The 18,262-nt window shown below is 46.2% G+C and overlaps 1 pseudogene; it reads right to left on the bottom strand.

Moving 5' to 3' along the window:
- Positions 1–7,419: 7,419 nt before the first annotated feature.
- LOC142853740 (large ribosomal subunit protein eL34-like) lies at positions 7,420–7,822 on the bottom strand (annotated as a pseudogene).
- Positions 7,823–18,262: the final 10,440 nt, after the last annotated feature.

Genomic DNA, 18,262 nt, shown 5'->3' with positions numbered 1-18,262 from the left:
TTGCCTGAAAGCCTTTGTTGTTTTAGGGCTCTCTCAGGTACATCTGACGACTTGTCTACCTTAAATCTAAACTAGGCGTGGTGGCTCACACCTGTAACTCCAGTACAAGAAGATCTGAAACATGTTTACCATGAGCCTGCTAAATTGGGCTAGAGTTCAGTCTCAACAAAAAATAAAACAAATTAAAATTGCTTTGGCGGCTTTCATCCCTTGTTGTCACGCTATGTCTTTGAGTGGCAACATGACCAAATTGGGCGTTAATTTTGCTTTATAGCCCAGTATGGCTGCAATCTCATCATTCTCCTGCCTCAGTTTTCCATGATGCAGGATTTCATATATGCTACCATTGTTATACCTGGTTTAGTTTCTTATTATTCCAACTTTTGGTGGCTGTAAGCAATATCTCGTGTTGTCTTTGAATTGTCCCACGGTACTGTGTGCTTGAATTCAGAGTCTGTCTCCTGATAACCAACTCAAATCATGTTGAGGGCCAGGGATACAGTTCAGTGTTAGAGTGCTTGCCTAGCATGCATAGGACATTGGGTGCAGGCCCTAGTACTACAGAAACATAAGCTGTGCTGAACATCCATCCTAGTGTATGTCTTTGCCTTCAGAAACCCCCTGAGCTGCGTTCTCTACAGACTTTAAACCAGTGCCTAAAAGGCCAAGCTGAGCTTTCAACTTTTCTAAGATCTGAAACTTACTTCCTAACAGCAGATACAAATCCCAGGAAGCATTTGTGAGTTTTTACTTTCTTGTTTTTTTCTACTGGAAGGTTTGTTTTCTACCGCGTTGTAGGTACACAGTTAATAATGACACTATTTAGTTGATCATTAACTTTTATGCAGTAGATGTTTTTATTTCAGTAGCTATTATTAACTCTGCCCTTGTACAAATTCTGAATCTAGGTATGATGATTATTTTTAAAACCGATTTAATGTGTTTGGCTAGTTTAACATCAGATTTCAAAAACATTTCCAGTTAATCTGCAAATTTTTCATTATTTTCTGTAAATATGGCCTTTTGTTGTCACGAAAACATCATTCTGATTGGGTAAACACAGGGCATGGAGCTGTTCTTCTCAAACTATCACCTAATGTTCAAAGTTCTATTTCAGTGTTTTCTGTTTATCCAGCTTTTGTTTTTCAGACCCACGAGTTACTGTTTGATGTTTCACGTTTGTCCTCCGTGTTCTCTTTCCTGAGAGCCTTCCAGTAGCAAGCATTTTCCCCTACAGCCAACCTTGGGAAGTTGACTCCTAGTAACTTACAGTAGCACGTACTCTGTCTTTGAAATAGAATATATAAACCCATCAGCTACAAATTGATTTTTTTCAAAGATAAGAATTTAATTTTATTTGTTTATCTTGATTTATTTCGTGTTTCTTGAAAGTTATAATTTTTCATGGATATCATTAATTAGGTATCTTAAGATCCACTCCAGAATTTAGATTTGTACATAATTTTTTTTTTCAAAGACAAAAGCCATGTTAAGAAACCATTCCGATTATCAAGAAAAATGAAGGCAAAAGTCCTTGGCTTTTTCAGGGCAAGTTAATTTTTTTTTTAGAGCATGAAACGTTCTTTCAGAATTACATCCCCTGAGATGCCTAGCCTAGTGTTAAGGAAGCCATGTTACGTCCAGATGTTTGCGTCTTGGTGGTGCCCTTCCTGCCTTTCCTCTCCTCTCTGCCATCTGTGAATTTCCTAGTGTGAACCATCCATACCCCATGTGCAGACTCTGGCAGGGGTTCCCCACTGGGGCGCACTCTCTTCTTCTAAGGTTAAACACTGGTCCACCCCCATTCTCAAGCATCTCAATTCGCTTTAGCTCTTGGGTAGCCTGCTCAGTCTTCAAAGTCAAGCTTAGGGCTTCCACTTCCAACAATCATTGCCTAATCCTCCTGTCCGTCAGGGAAGACTCTTCTCATCTGGTCACATCTTGATGCAGTCTCCCTTCCCCTCACTAAGACCCTGCATCCGTAGCCTGATGTAACACAAACAAGGCAGTATTACTGAGTTTGCTGAAGTAAAATTACGTGCATGAAAAATCAAAACAAAACAAAACGAAAACCTTGCTCTAAGACTCCCAATCTTCAGAGATCTTCCCTGCACGAGTAATGACTTAAGTTCTAGGCGTGTGGCCAGACCCTTCCAAGTCACATGGAAGTGGGTGATTGTCGGGTGGGAAAACATCAGACAGTGGCAGTGACTCGCTTCTGCCCTTCCTTCAGCCTTACAAAAAGGAGAAAGAAAAGGAAAATAAATGCCACTGTTTCCCTGTCAACACATTCCTGGTCCCTTCAGCCTGAGGGACCTGGTAGTTATGTCTCATTGAAGGACCCTCAAACATTTCTTTTTTTTTTTTTCGAGACAGGGTTTCTCTGTGGTTTTGGAGCCTGTCCTGGAACTAGCTCTTGTAGACCAGGCTGGTCTCGAACTCACAGAGATCCGCCTGCCTCTGCCTCCCAAGTGCTGGGATTAAAGGCGTGTGCCACTACCGCCCGGCTCCTCAAACATTTCTTTACACAATGCACAATGCTCATAGAATTGGTTGGTTGTTTCAACCAGGCTTCTAAATGGCTCATTTTCAGGGGATAACATGGATTGGCAAATGGGAAATTAAGGATCCTATCCATCTACTCATTGAATGAGAATTTTTTGATTTCCTCGCTTTAGGTACTATTTCTTGAATCAAATTATAAAATACTCTTAATTTTGTCTCAACAATACACACACACACACACACACACACACACACACACACACACAGAGAGAGAGAGAGAGAGAGAGAGAGAGAGAGAGAGAGAGAGAGAGAGAGATCCCCAGATAGAATCCCTTAGATTTTATCTACTTGTGGACACACACATGGGTTACATTGGAGATACCCAAGGTTTACTCAACTGGATGCAGCTTGGTAGTATTTAATTGAGAAGGATTTTATTCCTGATTTACTGAGTGGGAACGTGTACAATGGGTCAGATATGCCGGCTATGCACACAGGCACGGAAGGGGCAGCCCACGTCCCAGCACAAGCTCACCTCTGTTGTCTGATGACTAAGTGACGACCTCAGAATGTTCCCTTGGATGTCTTTTAGGCACATGTCTCAGTTCGGATAATAACTAGAGCTTCATGAGGCTCGTACTCACACACATAGTTATACCCACGGCCATGACCCAGTCTCTGCTCTGGGGAGACAGACTCCTGAAGAACGTTTACACTTAACTGAGAATTCTGGAACCATCCTTTCCATCGCAATGACTGCTACGTAGAATTGAGAGATTATGAAACATACTTGTTTCCCAAACTTCTGTTTGAACATTTTCAGTGGGAACCACAGTACTGGACAAGAGAACCTCCAAGCATGTTTATTCCTGTTTATTAAAAAGAAAACATCCTAAGGTTTTGGTTACACAGCTCCGTGTTTCTAGACTGAACGACATTGTGTCCTCAGGAAAGAGGAAAAGAACAAAGTTTGTGCCTGGGAAAAGTGGAAGTAACCTCTTTCCCTAAAGCTAATCTTTTTTGCACAGCTATAAATATGACATAATGTTAATAGAAGGTAATTAATTCTCCCCTCATAGACACAAGTCTTAGCCACCATGATAGATATTTTTTATAGTCTCATACCCACCTCTGAAAGGCCAGCCACCTCCAGACAGGCTAGAGACTGGCCAAGGAAACTCAGAAGGTCCTATCTTGAGAAGGTGAAGGTTTTGAAATTTCCCAGGAAATTTATAATGAAGATAAATGATCCATTTATCCCAACACTCTGCTCATGTCTTCTGAAGCAGTAAGGCAAATATTGACCCAGTCCATCAGGAAATATGACTGTGACCAACATAGAATTGATTTTTCACTTACATATCAGCTTCTGGTGTAAGTTGTAAAAAAGAGACCGGCGAGTACATGGAGAACTTGATGAACTCTGGGAATGGAAAGTCATTCTTTAGTAAGCACAGCAATGTTCTTGGTTTGAAAGAAGGGCATTTTTGAACACCAGGGTATAGACTTTGAACAGTAAGCGACAGAGTTGGCTTGTCTAGAGTTATGTTTGTGTATGATTCACACACGACTCCATCCCGCAGTGTTCTGACTCAACCCCAAATGTTTGCAGAAACAACCATACAATCAATGCGCCTGTAAAGGGCAGAGAAGGTGAGCACATACCCTTGAGCTGCACTTCATCCTTGTCTGCTTTGGTTATTGCCCGGGGGTCAGCAGGACTCTTCTGAGCACCCCTGGCTCCAGCTGTGCCGGACTTTGAGCATCAGTTCAGGTTCTTTCTCTGGTCAGGAAGTTGAAGTGGGAATGAAAAGGAGAGAATGTGTGTGAGTGTGTGTGTGTAAAACTTTTTAAAAGAAGTTTGAAGGAAGGTACCCTGTATGGCTGGGGAAAGGTGTTATCAGACAGGAGTGGTGGGTCATTAAACAAGATCTCCAGTTCCAGAGGTGGGGCCCTCCTTATGAGCTGTTGGGAAGGGGACCCCAGGAGCCTGAAGAAGAATTCTGAAGGCGGAAAGGATGTGGTTGTGAGAGAATATGGTAGATTTGGAGAAAGAAAGGAGTTGATGATACCATCCAATACAGGACTACTGGTAGGATGGAGAAGCCGCAGGACGAGGACAGCTGCTGAGATAGAGAATTTGGTGGATAGGTGTGAGTTGGGTCTCTTGACTGAATGAAGCTGAGGTAGAGACTAAGGGCTGCTAGTTTCAACCCCCTCCTTCCGCTGCTACTTGACTATGTCAGTCTTGGAATTTTTTCCATTGTTTTTCTGCCTCAGTATCCTGTGGACAAGAACAGATAAGATGCTGCCTGTCATAAGAACACATCTGTTGAGAGAGAGAAGGAAAACAGAAAACAAAAATACATCATTTAAGTTGGCATAGAGTTCAGACGTGTCAGTGAGAAGCCGGTATATGTTGGCAAGGGTGGCCAGAGAAAGAAAAAGGAAGTCTAAGGGACCAGAAAAGGCATGCTTAGCATCTCTTCCAAAAGGAAGAGACAGAAAAAATAAAAGGGGAAAGTCACACTTTTCTGCCGTGGGACCCAGAAGGTTGGGAGACCCAGATGCCCCTCGTGGGGATAGACTGCAGGGACTGCACTCGGAGCAGGAAACCTGGGAGGGAGACATGCAGCATCTCATGAAAGCAATAGCTAGTCCACCCATCTCCTTAGCATGGCTTACTGTGCGTCTGGAGCAGGGCGGGGGGCGGTCCTTGGCCAAATAATTGACCTGGCCCAACTGAGATGTCAGGCTTCCACCCAGGCTTCCTGTTCTCTTGACTGGAAGGGGCTTTTCCCTTAAGGGTCCTTAGTGTTTGACCTCCATATGTGCACGGTGGCATGTGCAAATGTATATGCACATGCATGTGTGTACACTCACTCATATACCCAATAAACACAAGCGAGTAAAGAAAAATTAAACAGGCCGCATTTTTATCTCATTTTGTTCAAAGGAATAGATGCACTTCAAGTTGAATATTATGAAAGTACATTTGCACTTCAAATTGTAGTTAAAAATTGGCTACATGAGCCTTGAAAAGACAACATTTGTGCAAGTATTTGAGTAAGGGGAAATAATGGTGAATAACAAGTTTTCTTTTGGAACGGAACCATAAAAGCATGAACATACTGAGCGATCCATGGGCAGACCCTGTGTATTCCAAATCAAACAACAACAACAACAAAAGAAAATAGCTCTTTGCAAGATGGCAGACATTAAGAGAAAGCAAGGAAAGACTCATCAGACAGGGTTAATAGCTGTTGACATGTGTTGGGTGACATAGCTTACTATCACATGGATATAGGATTAGTGACAAATAGAATCCTTAATGGTTGTGATTTCATCTCCCTTATACAGCTTGTTTCCCCTTTGTTCCTAAGGCCAGAGTGTCATGGTCTGTCCTGTCCCTTTAAGAGACAAGCCCCAGCCATCCCACCCCCCCATCCACCATGGAGGCAGGTGAATCTTCCTTCTGTTTCAGTTTGAATCCCTTCCCTTTCCATCTCTCTCTCCCTTTTTCCCATTTCTCTCCTTCCCCCTCCTCTCTCTTTATCTCTCTCTTCTCTCTCTCTTTCTCTGCCTCTTTCTCCTCGTTCCTCTTCTCCCTCCCTCTCCTCATTCCCTTCCATAACCCACTAAATAAATATCCAACCTCACTCTGCATGAGTGCCTATCCATTTCCATCTCTCACCCGCCACTTGGCTCCCTGCCTGAGACTTGCTGCTCCTGGTGGCCCGCTGCCTACTACCCACTGCTGCTACTCAGGGACCTGCGGCATTTTATTTTTACCATAACACCGAGAAGTGCCTAACTCAGAAAATATTCAACCAACTTTGTAAAATAAATGAGTGAGTGAGTCGTTGTCTTAAGGTTTCTATTGCTGTGATGAACACTGTGACTGAAAGGAACTTGGAGGGGATAAAGGTTTGTTTTGTTTACACTTCCCTATCACTGAAGGAAGCCAGGGCAGGAACACACACAGGGTAGGAACCTGGAGGCAGGAACTAAATGGTGCTGCTTATAGTCCTGCTTTCCATGGCTTGCTATGTCTGCTATTTTATAGAAGCCAGGACCACCAGCCCAGGGGTAGCATCACCCAAAGGAGGTTAGGACCTCTCATGTCTTTTAGAGGAATGCTCCATGGGCTTGCCTGCAGGCTGATCTGAGGAAGGCGTGTTCTCGGTGTGCCTCCCTCTTCTCAGATAACAACACAACACAGTCTTTGGATCCTGTATTTAAGGCTCAATTCGGTATCTAGTCCATACACACCTAAGGGGAACCATTCTAGAAGAAGGAGTTAAGGGGCTGGAGAGATGGCTCAGTGGGTAAGAGCATTGCCTACTCTTCCAAAGGTCCTGAGTTCAATTCCCAGCAACCACATGGTGGCTCACAACCATCTGTAATGGGGTCTGGTACCCTCTTCTGGCCTGCAGGTATGCACACAGACAGAATATTGTATACCTAATGAATAAATAAATATCACAAAAAGACGTAACAGCTTTTAAAAAAAGAAAAAGGAGTTAATGGTGTCTACTTTTCCATTTTGTCATTAGAGTAAAGCTGGAGGAACTCAAGAATGTTCTCCTTTCAGAGTACTTGAATGTGGACATCACCTCCAAGCCTAGCTCCTCCCTGCCCAAGCCTAGAAGTGTATATGTTGATGGTTGACCCCCACGTTTACAGGAGTGACATTTATAAAGGCCACGAGAATGCTTGCCACTTTACAAACAAGCCAGTTACTTATCTTGACATCTTGTGTATGCAGCCTTAGCTATGCAGGAAAGCTGATCAAGGGAAGAGTGAATTCAGATGTAGTTAAATCCGCCAACACACCTCTAGCTAAATGCAGAGAAAAGACGTGGCCCTTTATTAAGGATAGATTTTTTTATTATTATTTAAAAAGCCTCACATTTATTTCGCTTACTGACTCTGTGCTTGTGCCTTCAACACTTTCACAACAATTTTCTGCTCAATAAGGAAAGCCCGCTTGATCCTGTCACGGACACTCTGGCACACATGGAGCCACCATAGGCTCGGCTGACATGCTTCTTTGTCTTTGACGATCTCATGAGGACTTTCGGTCTCACAGCACGAAACCCTCGGAGTCGGCCTGGGCACACACCGCATGCTGATTTAGATGCTTTTCCAAACTTCTTGGTGTAAAGGTAAACAATCCTGTTGCCAGGGGTTCGAGACAGCCTAGTTTTGTTGGAGGCCGTGTTGTAGGAGAGCCTACGACGGTATGTCAAACGCTGGACCATTCTGAGGGCCCGAGGGCTCTGCTGCCGCAGAGAGCTTTACTACCACGACCCGAGCCGAGGCATGCCCGCCACATGCCTCTCCTCGCCCCTCGCCCTCATGCCAGCTACGGCCCTGTTCCCCAGGACGTCCCGCCCACCCAACTCTTCCGAAGGCTGCGGATTGTCTAATGATAGATTTGTAAGAAGAAAATGTCCCAATGAAGAACACAGGGAGTTGAGATATCATTTTTTTTTCATAAGCTAAAACAAGAGGGCTGTGGTTGTCACTCCGTGGTAGATGTTAGCGTTTAAGAGGCCTTGGGTTTGATTCCCAGCAACCGACAGGTGTAGACTGTGTTTTATTTTCTTATCGTAGTACTGCATGATGCCTGGTATATCTACCACATTCTGCATGGCTGTGTCTTCCCACTGACGTGCTGACCCAGCCCTAGCAGGAAGAACTATCAACTGTGAGGCCTGCAGAGGACACTCGGTGGTTAAGGGCTTGCACTACTCTTTCAGACTGTCAGGCCCCAAGAAATTGCTTTCCCCAAAGTCTGGCATTTAGACAAAGACCAGCACTCCTTCGGGGACTTAAGAAGATAATTCCTATTTGCGAACAGGAGTCACTCCCCTTCTTTCTGGCGAAAGGGACGTGTGCACAGGTGACTCTTCCTGTTAGCACGCCTGTTAGCTTGTCAAGGTCTGTGCTAGCCTCTAGCTTCCCTCAGTCTTTCCTCATGAGTACCTGTTACAGAGCCATCCCGGCTGGCATACTCTGCCCCCTACACTGAGTCCATCCCCTTCTCATCCTCTCTTCATCTCCCATCCTCCCCCCTCTTCTCTTCTTCTCTTGTGTGGTTTGAAAGAAAATGGCCCCCAAAGGGAGTGGCACTATTAGGAGGTGTGGCCTTGTTGGAGGAAGTGTGTCACTGCTGGGGCGGGCTTTGAGGTCTCTTTTGCTCAAGTTGCCCTCAGTGTGACTGTCAGTCAGCTTCCTGTTGCATTCAGGATGTAGCCCTCTCAGCTCCAGGACCACATGTGCGGGCATGCCACCATGTTCCCCAATAAGCTCCCTGGCCCAGATGCCTCTGACTGTTCTCTACCTCACATCAACAATAACACCCTCCTTCTCAGACACTCCTAGGAACAGTCATGTCTTCGTTTCACTTCACAAATGACTTGAGTCCAGTCCCAGCACCACGTTGGGTGGCTCAGGTTGCCTGTAATTCTATCTCCAGGGGATTTGATGCCCTCCTCTGGCCTCTGCTTGTGCCTTCAGTTCTCTCTGTCTCTGTCTGTCTGCCTGTCTTTCTATTCATCTCTCTCTCTCTCTCTCTCTCTCTCTCTCTCTCTCTCTCACACACACACACACACACACACACACACACACACACACACACACTAAGTAATTAGAGCTTGATAGTTCAGCTTTTCTCTCTCCTTCCCTGGTCTCTTCCTTCTGACAGATAGAAGAAGCCACAGAGGTCTTCTAGCACATGCCTTTCTCTCAAAGCTCTTCGGTAACAAGGACCCGCAGGCTGCAGTCTCTGCCTGCACTTGTGAACAAGGACCCGCAGGCTGCAGTCTCTGCCTGCACTTGTGAACAAGGACCCGCAGGCTGCAGTCTCTGCCTGCACTTGTGAACAAGGACCCGCAGGCTGCAGTCTCTGCCTGCATTTGTGAACAAGGACCCGCAGGCTGCAGTCTCTGCCTGCACTTGTGAACAAGGACCCGCAGGCTGCAGTCTCTGCCTGCACTTGTGAACAAGGACCCGCAGGCTGCAGTCTCTGCCTGCACTTGTGAACAAGGACCCGCAGGCTGCAGTCTCTGTTGCACTTGTGAACAAGGACCCGCAGGCTGCAGTCTCTGTCTGCACTTGTGAACAAGGACCCGCAGGCTGCAGTCTCTGTTGCACTTGTGAACAAGGACCCGCAGGCTGCAGTCTCTGCCTGCACTTGTGAACAAGGACCTGCAGGCTGCAGTCTCTGCCTGCACTTGTGAACAAGGACCCGCAGGCTGCAGCCTCTGTTGCACTTGTGAACAAGGACCCGCAGGCTGCAGTCTCTGCCTGCACTTGTGAACAAGGACTCGCAGGCTGCAGTCTCTGAACAAGGACTCGCAGGCTGCAGTCTCTGCCTGCACTTGTGAACAAGGACTCGCAGGCTGCAGTCTCTGCCTGCACTTGTGAACAAGGACCCGCAGGCTGCAGTCTCTGCCTGCACTTGTGAACAAGGACCTGCAGGCTGCAGTCTCTGTTGCACTTGTGAACAAGGACCCGCAGGCTGCAGCCTCTGTTGCACTTGTGAAGAAGGACCTGCAGGCTGCAGTCTCTGTCTGCACTTGTGAACAAGGACCCGCAGGCTGCAGCCTCTACGCCTACATTGGCTTTTCTTTCGAAGACTAGAATTGACCTTTACTTCAGACTCAGTTTCAGCAGCAATAAAAATAATATCTTTTCTCTTTGGTTAATTTCTCTTCCTCACAGGATCCCAACATCCAACATCAGTGGATTATTTTAGCTTCTTTGACTGTGAGACGGGTCTCCCCTCGCTGCTCCCACCTTCCCAGGGGACACGCTGAGAATAAATGTGGTAACTGCTTCTGTTGTGACCTTCCCACTGGCAGGGAAAGAGAGTGCCTTCCCACTAGGAAGTCCAGCCTGGAAGCCCGGCTTCCTGGGGTGTGTCTGTAAGCTGGCTGAAGACCTTGTTCACTCTTGTTGACATTATTGTCTGTTTGCAGGTCCTAGCAGTTAAAAATAGGGAGGTAAGAATCAGAACTTCTTCCAGCCTGAATAGCTGCTGGGCTACAAAGAATATGAGCTGGCCCAGAGATTAAACTCTGAACCACAACCCACGACTAGCACGAGTTTACTTACCACTAAGCATCAAGGTTTTGTTTTGGTTTTTGTTTATTTGTTTGTTTGTAACCAGAGCTGTATTAGTGATTTAAAAGAAAAGCATTAGTTGAGGAGAAGCGCCCTGGCATTCCTGATTGAGAAGGAGAAGAAAATTGGAATGAGGGCATCTTGAGTTTGGATCCTATTTTTGTCACTTTTGAGATGAACCGAGTCTGTTTCTGCATCTATAGGACTGAGTTTGCTATGCTGGACACATACATACATAAGAACATACTGTGGAACCATAATGGACCCCAAAGGCTGGGGCGAGAGCTTAGTTGTTAAGGTCTTACTGCACACACCTGAAGTTCTGGGTTTGATCCAAGATGTCACGTGGAAAAGCTGGGTATTGAGGTGTGTTTGTAGTCTCAAAGCTGAGGAATCAGAAAGAGACAGATCTTTGGGGCTTACTGGTAATGCAGCCTAGCCTGTTTGGAAAGTTCCAGACAATAAGAAACCTGTCTTAAAAACAAGATGGATGACTCCTAAGGAACAACTCCCAGGGTCAGCTTTTGGCCTTCACACACATGTACACCCACAGAAACACACGAGGGTGTTTACACACCTCCACACACACATACATACACATGCAAACAGACACACATACACTCAAGAAAACATACAGACATGTGTACACTCATGGAAACATACAGACATGTACACACACTCACATAAACATACAGACATGCACACACACATGCATGCATGCACATAAACATGCAAACATACACACACGAATAGATACCCATGCAAATATGCACACATACATACATACATACACATATATACATACACATGCAGACACACACACACTCCTGCAAATATACAGACATACACACACACTGTAGTGCCTTTGGGTTCACCCAGTAAAAGCATTCCAAAAGGAAAAGTGGGGGTTGTATAAGGCTGCCCATCCTTACTTCTTGCCTACTTCTTGCACAGTTGTCGCCTGTGCCAGGGTACTGACTGCATCAAGTCTAGTTGCCCCTTGCCCGGGTCTGTGTCCTCTGTGTACTGCTAAATACAGAGCAGCAGCTGATTGGTTGCACTGCCAAGAGGTTGGAGTCATCTTTGACTTGGGATTTGGCCTGGCAGGGAGGCTGTGGGGGCTGGTGAGCAGAGCCCAAAGCCAGGGAAGTGTGTGAGGGAAGCCAAGCAAACACAAGCTTCCGTTCAGTTACCCTCAGGGTCAAGGCTGCACTCTTTACCGTCGGTTAATGCTGAAATCACTGATTCTTACAAATCAGCAACTTTGACAGGTGCTTGAATTTTTTTAAATTTTGTTTTACTTTGTAGCTCTGATTACCTTTGAACTCACAGAAATCCAACTGCCTCTGATTCCCCATTGTTAGGATTAAAGGCATGTTGTATCATGACTGGCCCAGGGGTGTGAATATATATGTGTGTGTGTGTGTGTGAATGTGTGTGTGTGTGTGTTGCCAGTAGGGTTTTATTTATTTTACAAAGATTTTATTTTTATTCCCTTGCGTGTGGGAGGGTTGTGTTCGTGTAAGTATGCACAAGAATGTATATACAGATGCTCATGAAGACCAAAAGTGGGTGTCAAATTCTATGGAGCTGAATTATGGGCAGTTATGAGCTGCCAGACATGCGTGCTGGGACCTCGGGTCCTGTGCAAGAGTCATCTCTCAGCACAGTCTTGAAAAAGCTGATCTGAACTTTCAAGGTTGTGTCTTGGCAGGATGAATAGGACGGGGAGCCTAGGAAGGGGAGTCTAACAGGAAAAGGAAATTTTGCCATCTTCTATGCAGTTTTACACTAATAATTAAACCGATGCTAATAGCTAACCGAGCACTGACTGTGTTTCAGGGATTCTGCTAAATGCACTATTGATTGAATTCTCACAGCAACCCTTACGCAGGCCCTGGGATCTTCTTATGTCACAGCCGAGGACCTGAAGCTGTGGAGAGAGTAATTACCAGAGGACGTATGGCTAAGTGTAGAAGGTGCGGTAACCATCTGTGCTCTGGAGACGTCCTGAACTTCCTCAGACGAACAAATAAACAAAAGCAAAATTCCTTTGGGAAGAAAGAGTCTATCCCCCTGCCTCATAGTCACACCTCCTGTGCGTCCTCTGATTATACTCCGGATGGAAGCTATGTTTCACTCCGGCACTCGAGCAGACGTGTATTACCGCTCTGCATGGGCACTCCCTGCACCTGCAAGGCCAGGATAAGAGAAATACATTCCCATATGGTCTGGAGGAGGGGGAGGCTGGTAAAGGGCTCATGCTGATGTCTGGGCCTCCTTGGAGCACAAAAGAAAGGCAGGGAGAGAGCTGGATTAGGAAGAAACTCCAATAGAAACCTGAGAGCCCAGCACACGCTTGAAGAGGTCCCAAACCAGTGGTTCTCGACCTGTGGTTGCGACCCCTTTGAGGGACTACCTAAGACCATCAGAAAACACATATATTTACATTATAATTCATAAAAAACAAAATTACAGTTATGAAATTGCAACAAAATAATTTTATGGTTGGGGTCAGCACAACATGAGGGACTGTATGTATTAAAGAGTCACAACATTAGGAGGGTTGAGAAACACTATCTTAAATCAAAGTCTTCCTCCTTCCTTCCCTCCCTCCCCCCTCCCTCCCTCCCTCCCTCTCTCCCTCCCTCCTTCTTTTCTTTCTTTCTTTCTTTCTTTCTTTCTTTCTTTCTTTCTTTCTTTCTTTCTCTCTCTCTCTCCCTCTTTCTTCCTTCCTTCCTTCCTTTCTTATTTATTTATCTGTGTATTTATTTTGAGTGTATGGTTACGTGTGAACAGAGTGTGTGTCCATGCATGCATGCCACAGGTCCATCTGGAGGTCAGAGGACAACTTCAGGAGCTGGTCTCTCCTTCCACCGTGTGGGTCCTGGGGAATAAACTCACTCTTCGTGCTTGACAGTGGTCACTTTACCTTCCAAGCCACCTCATCAGCCCTAAAAAGTCTGTCTTGTGTTAACAAGGGGGGAAAAAAACTAGAAAAATTCTCTTGGTTTGCAGTTTTTCAGTTTTATTTCTTTTGGCAGACTTCTTTTGCTACTTTTATTTTTACCTGATGAGGGGCCATCAATGTTTTCTTTAGGATAACAAACAAGGAATGGTAATATATTTCTTATTCTCGGCCTTTCCCACAGACCTCCCTTCTAGCTTTTAAAATCAGGACTGATTTTGTTATTTTATGTGTATTTGTACCACGTGTGTGCAGAAGTCCATGGAGGCCAGAAGATGTCAGATCCCTGTAACTGAAATTGCCCCTGTGAGCCTCAACATGGGTGTAGGGAACTGAACCTAGGTACTTGATAGAGCCCTGAACTAACTCCCCTAGCTTTAGGCACGCATTTTCCATTCCACATGATAGAATGCCCCAATGTGTGTGTGTGTGTGTGTGTGTGTGTGTGTGTGTGTGTGTGTGTAGCAATTTATTTGGTGTGACCACCTTGGAAAAAAAAATAGTTAACAGGGCCCAGTGTGCCAGAGACCCCAAATCTATCTTTAGGGTACTGACAGGAGCTTCAGGAAGGCTAGGAGAAAGGGAGAAGGGATGCATAATTCTGAAGTCCTGACCCTGGCGTAGTCTAGGATGTTTAATAGACAGTACACTGTTCTTGCGTGCTTGAATACCTGAGTCTCCCCTCACGGAAGGAGACGGTAAAAAGCTAAGGTGCTGTTTAGTAATCCTCTGTGCTTCAAGCACCAAACAAGAGCTCTGTCTACTTCTCCCCTAAGCCTCCCAAGAACCCAGCAAGGTCATTGTTGTCTTTCCCATTTTACAGCTAGCGGTACAACAGTCTGCCCAAGGACGTCAGTGACAGAAATGAGGCTTGAGTGTGCATTGTCCTCTCAATGATGCCTTTCCTTTAGCCACGCCGAGTTACGCTAACAACAGAGCTGTGTAGCGTTCTTCCCTTGCTGCTCCTGTTAGCGACATTAATAAGAGCTGCCCCTTGTCAGGAGCTCAGCAAGTAACAGGAAGTCTATGAAGAATGCTAAGCATGTAGGCTTGCTCTGCGGAATGCAGGCCTGTAGTAGCTCTCCTGCTCTCACAGATACTGACAGGGCCCACACTGAAGCATCTCCTGAGAATATCCACCCAGCAGGTTGCTAGGTACTAGGGTTTACATGCACGCAAGGGTTGATAGTCACGCTGTGAAAACCCCAGTTCTCAGAAATGTCTAACAAAAGACTCTGCTTCTGCCCTGTGAGCCCCATTTCCTACTCTTCAGAGTCCCAGCTGTGCTGTATGTGTGGAGCTTGAACTTGCCTCAAAGGCCCTGTCATCGGGCTGTCCGTCTGTCTGTCTGCCCATGGCACTGATAACTCCTCTCAGAAATGTCCTAACTTCAACAATCCACCCTCGTGTCCCTCTTGAGCCCTCGCCATGGACCTGTTAAAGAAGTTCAGACTTCCCTCCCGTACTCCCACCCAGAAGCTTCCTTAGGATAATGTGCCCAAGGCTCGGCAAGGTAACCGAGTTAGTTCAGGTTAGTAAGGGAGCCAGGCCTCCCATCTGTTTTGTCCTTAACACTCATGTTACATTGCCTGGAAAACCTCCATGCAGTATCTTGACTCAGATCGTTCCCAACATTCTCTTGACTGTTGGAGCTCAGAGAAATGTCAGCAATGGTAGAAAATCAATCAGAAAGAATGGCTCATACGACTCTCCCCCCCCCCCCCCCACATACACAGAGGCTTCAGATCCTCCCTAGGGGCCTAATCATGTCTCAGTCTCTAACAGCCTCCTCTAGAGTTTTCAGATTAGTGTCTCCGACCCTGAGGAAGCAGCAATTACTTGGACAGAGTGTGGAAAGGCAGGTCCCTGGTGTCTACATTTCATTTTATTTTGCATGTGTATGTCGGTGCTAGTGTGTATACAGGCGCATATGCCTCTTGTGTGCAGATGCCAGAGGTTAGTATCTAGTCTTTCTCGGTTGTTTTCTTGTTTTTGTTTGTTTGAGACAAGGTCTCACTAAGGAGACGAGGCTGCCCTTAAAGTCACAGAGATCCCCCTGCTTCTGCCTCCTGAATGCTGAGATTAAACTTGTGTGCCACCATGGCCTGCTCCACCTTATTTTCTGAGGCCAGATCTCTCACTGAAACCGGAACTCACTGAATAGGCCACACTGGCTGGATCGCCTTGTCTCTGCCTGCCCAGCACAGGAATTCCCAGTATGCACTACTGTGCCAGAAGTTTTTACATGGATTCAGGGAAATCCAGTTTGGGTCCTTACATATTCACGACAAGCAATTTACCCACGGAGCAGTCTCCCCAGCCTTCACATGGCATTTATAACAAGTGCTTGATGGTATGGGTATTGCTGGTTGGACTGAGACCTGGAGAATCGTCTTCTAGTCTAAGAGAAATCAGGTCATGAACAAGTCATAGATATTATTTTTTTTGCAGACTTTACTATATAAACAATAGTCAAAACAAATTTCAACTGTGCCTCTGAGGATGTAATTTCTTATTTTTCCTTTCAACATCGGTGGCAAGAGTGGATGCTTCATGGCATTCCCTCCCTCTGGTAAAACAGACGGTAGATGGGCTCCTTCTCTGGCCCAGCCGACTCCGGGAACAGTCGCATTATTGCCAGTACCGGGTGAAGCTCTCAGCCAGCACAGTTATCCTTGGCAGAGCCTGGTACTGTGCTGTTATAGAACTCACAAGCTGCCTTCCCCAGGTCCTGGTGAAAGATGGGGCTGAGATCTGAGAACCAGGAAGCCTTATCCACAAAACCAATGTGTCCCTTGGCAGCACATCATAGCAAGGAGCTTCTCTGCTGCGGATCAGAGCGTCAAGTCAGAATTCCAGTCGGGTGTCACGTCCCATGCAGTTGGCATATAACGTAGCGGTTGGCAGTGTTTGTATCGATGGTCCCTACCCAGCAAGATAAGGCCTCGGCAAACCCACTTGGGCTGGCAGTCTGTGGCGATAAATTTCTCTTCTCCCAGGGTGTTAACTGTGAAGGGACAACAGGACCATACAAAGGCGGGAATCCAAGGGACCTTTGAGGTTATCTATTGAATGCACGTTTGCAGTTTCACAGACAAGAAACTGAACTGGGAAAACAATAGAGAAAGCTGGGTGTGGGTCTCCCAGGGTTTCCCTGACCCGGAGAAAAATCCTCCACCTCACCTCACTGGAGTCCTGGCTCATTAAGCGAGGTTCAGACCAGGGGAAGTATGGACCTCCTGCCAAGTGAGCAGTAGTGACTGAGGTGGGAGACTCTTCCTATATTTTTCTCCTGATCCAGCTCTCTTTCCACCTCGCCCCAGGTCTCAGGAGAATCTGAACGGGAGGCAGCTCTGTGGTAGAGGGCTTGCCTAGCAAACACGAGGACCCGCGTTCATTTCTTAGCACAGGAGAGACCAGCAGGCTGTGGTCCCAGAAACCCAAGCATTTAGGACGTAGAACGATCTTCAGTTACATGGAGATGCTATGGCCAGCCTGAGATAAATGAGATTCTCTCTAAAAAGTGTGTGGGGAGAGGAGGATATATACTTTGATGGTAACATGCTTCTCTGGCATGGGGGGGGACCACTGGCTCAATTGAAAGCACACATATGCATGCGGGCTCATACACACAGAATCTGGGAAGGGCAGGGTTACCCCATGGTTTGGTGTTAGAAATGATATACTTTTGCTGTTTGAGCTAGGGTCTTCCTGTGTAGCTTAGATTTGCCTCAAATTCATGAGCCTCCTGCTCCAGTCTCAAGAGAGCTAGCTGAGTGATGGCAGGCACTTGTCACCACACCCACAGCAGGAAAGAAGTCTTTTCAAAGAGAACCTCAGTGTTCAGTTTTAGCCCAAAAGGACTAAGCTGCACGGTCTTTGCTGCTTCTCTGAGGCAAAGCCGAGCAGGAAGAAGAGAGAGAGAGAGAGATCCTGCTAGGGCGTAAATTGAGTACAGCCATAGCTGTAGGGTGGTGGGTGGGAAAGACTGAGGTGGGATTCAGGCGACATCGTCTTTACTCACCAGAGTACTTACACACAAGAGTGTGCGCAATGAAATCTCCCCAGGAACACAGTTAAGGACCTAATACCATTTCCATGGGCATGTGTATGTGTGCTCTACACAGTAGGCAGTCTAGCTGTGGGGTACAGTGCCGGAAGGCATTGGGAGATTGATTGTGACTCAGCAATTGCAGAGATGGGGGAGGGATCTGTTGACCATCTCCTGCCACTGGGGTGAGCATGAGCCCCAGGACAGAGGCCTGAAGAGCTGGCCTAAAGCAGTTTAGTTTTTTTTCAACTTGACACAAACTAAGGTCATCTGGGAAGAGGGGCCTCAATTGAGACAATGTCACCATCAGGTTGGTAAGCTTCTGGTGCATTTTCTTGATGAACGATTGATACAGGAGGGCACACCCTCAGTGGCTAGTGCTATCCCCGGTGCAGGTATTCCTGGATTGTATGAAAAAGCAAGTTAGCAAGCCGTGACAGCAAGCCAGTAAATTTACTCCCTACAGGTTCCTGCCACACTTGAATTCAGGCCTTGACTTCCCTTAGTGTTGGGGACTGGGGTAGAGGTGGGTAAACCAAATAAACCCTCTTTCCCTCACATCACTTTTGGTCAAGGTCTTTACCATAGCAATAGAAAGCAAAGTC

Source organism: Microtus pennsylvanicus, chromosome 7 (genome assembly GCF_037038515.1).
Source record: "Microtus pennsylvanicus isolate mMicPen1 chromosome 7, mMicPen1.hap1, whole genome shotgun sequence".
Taxonomy (NCBI): Eukaryota; Metazoa; Chordata; class Mammalia; order Rodentia; family Cricetidae; genus Microtus; species Microtus pennsylvanicus.
This window is presented reverse-complemented; position numbering and strand designations above follow the sequence as displayed.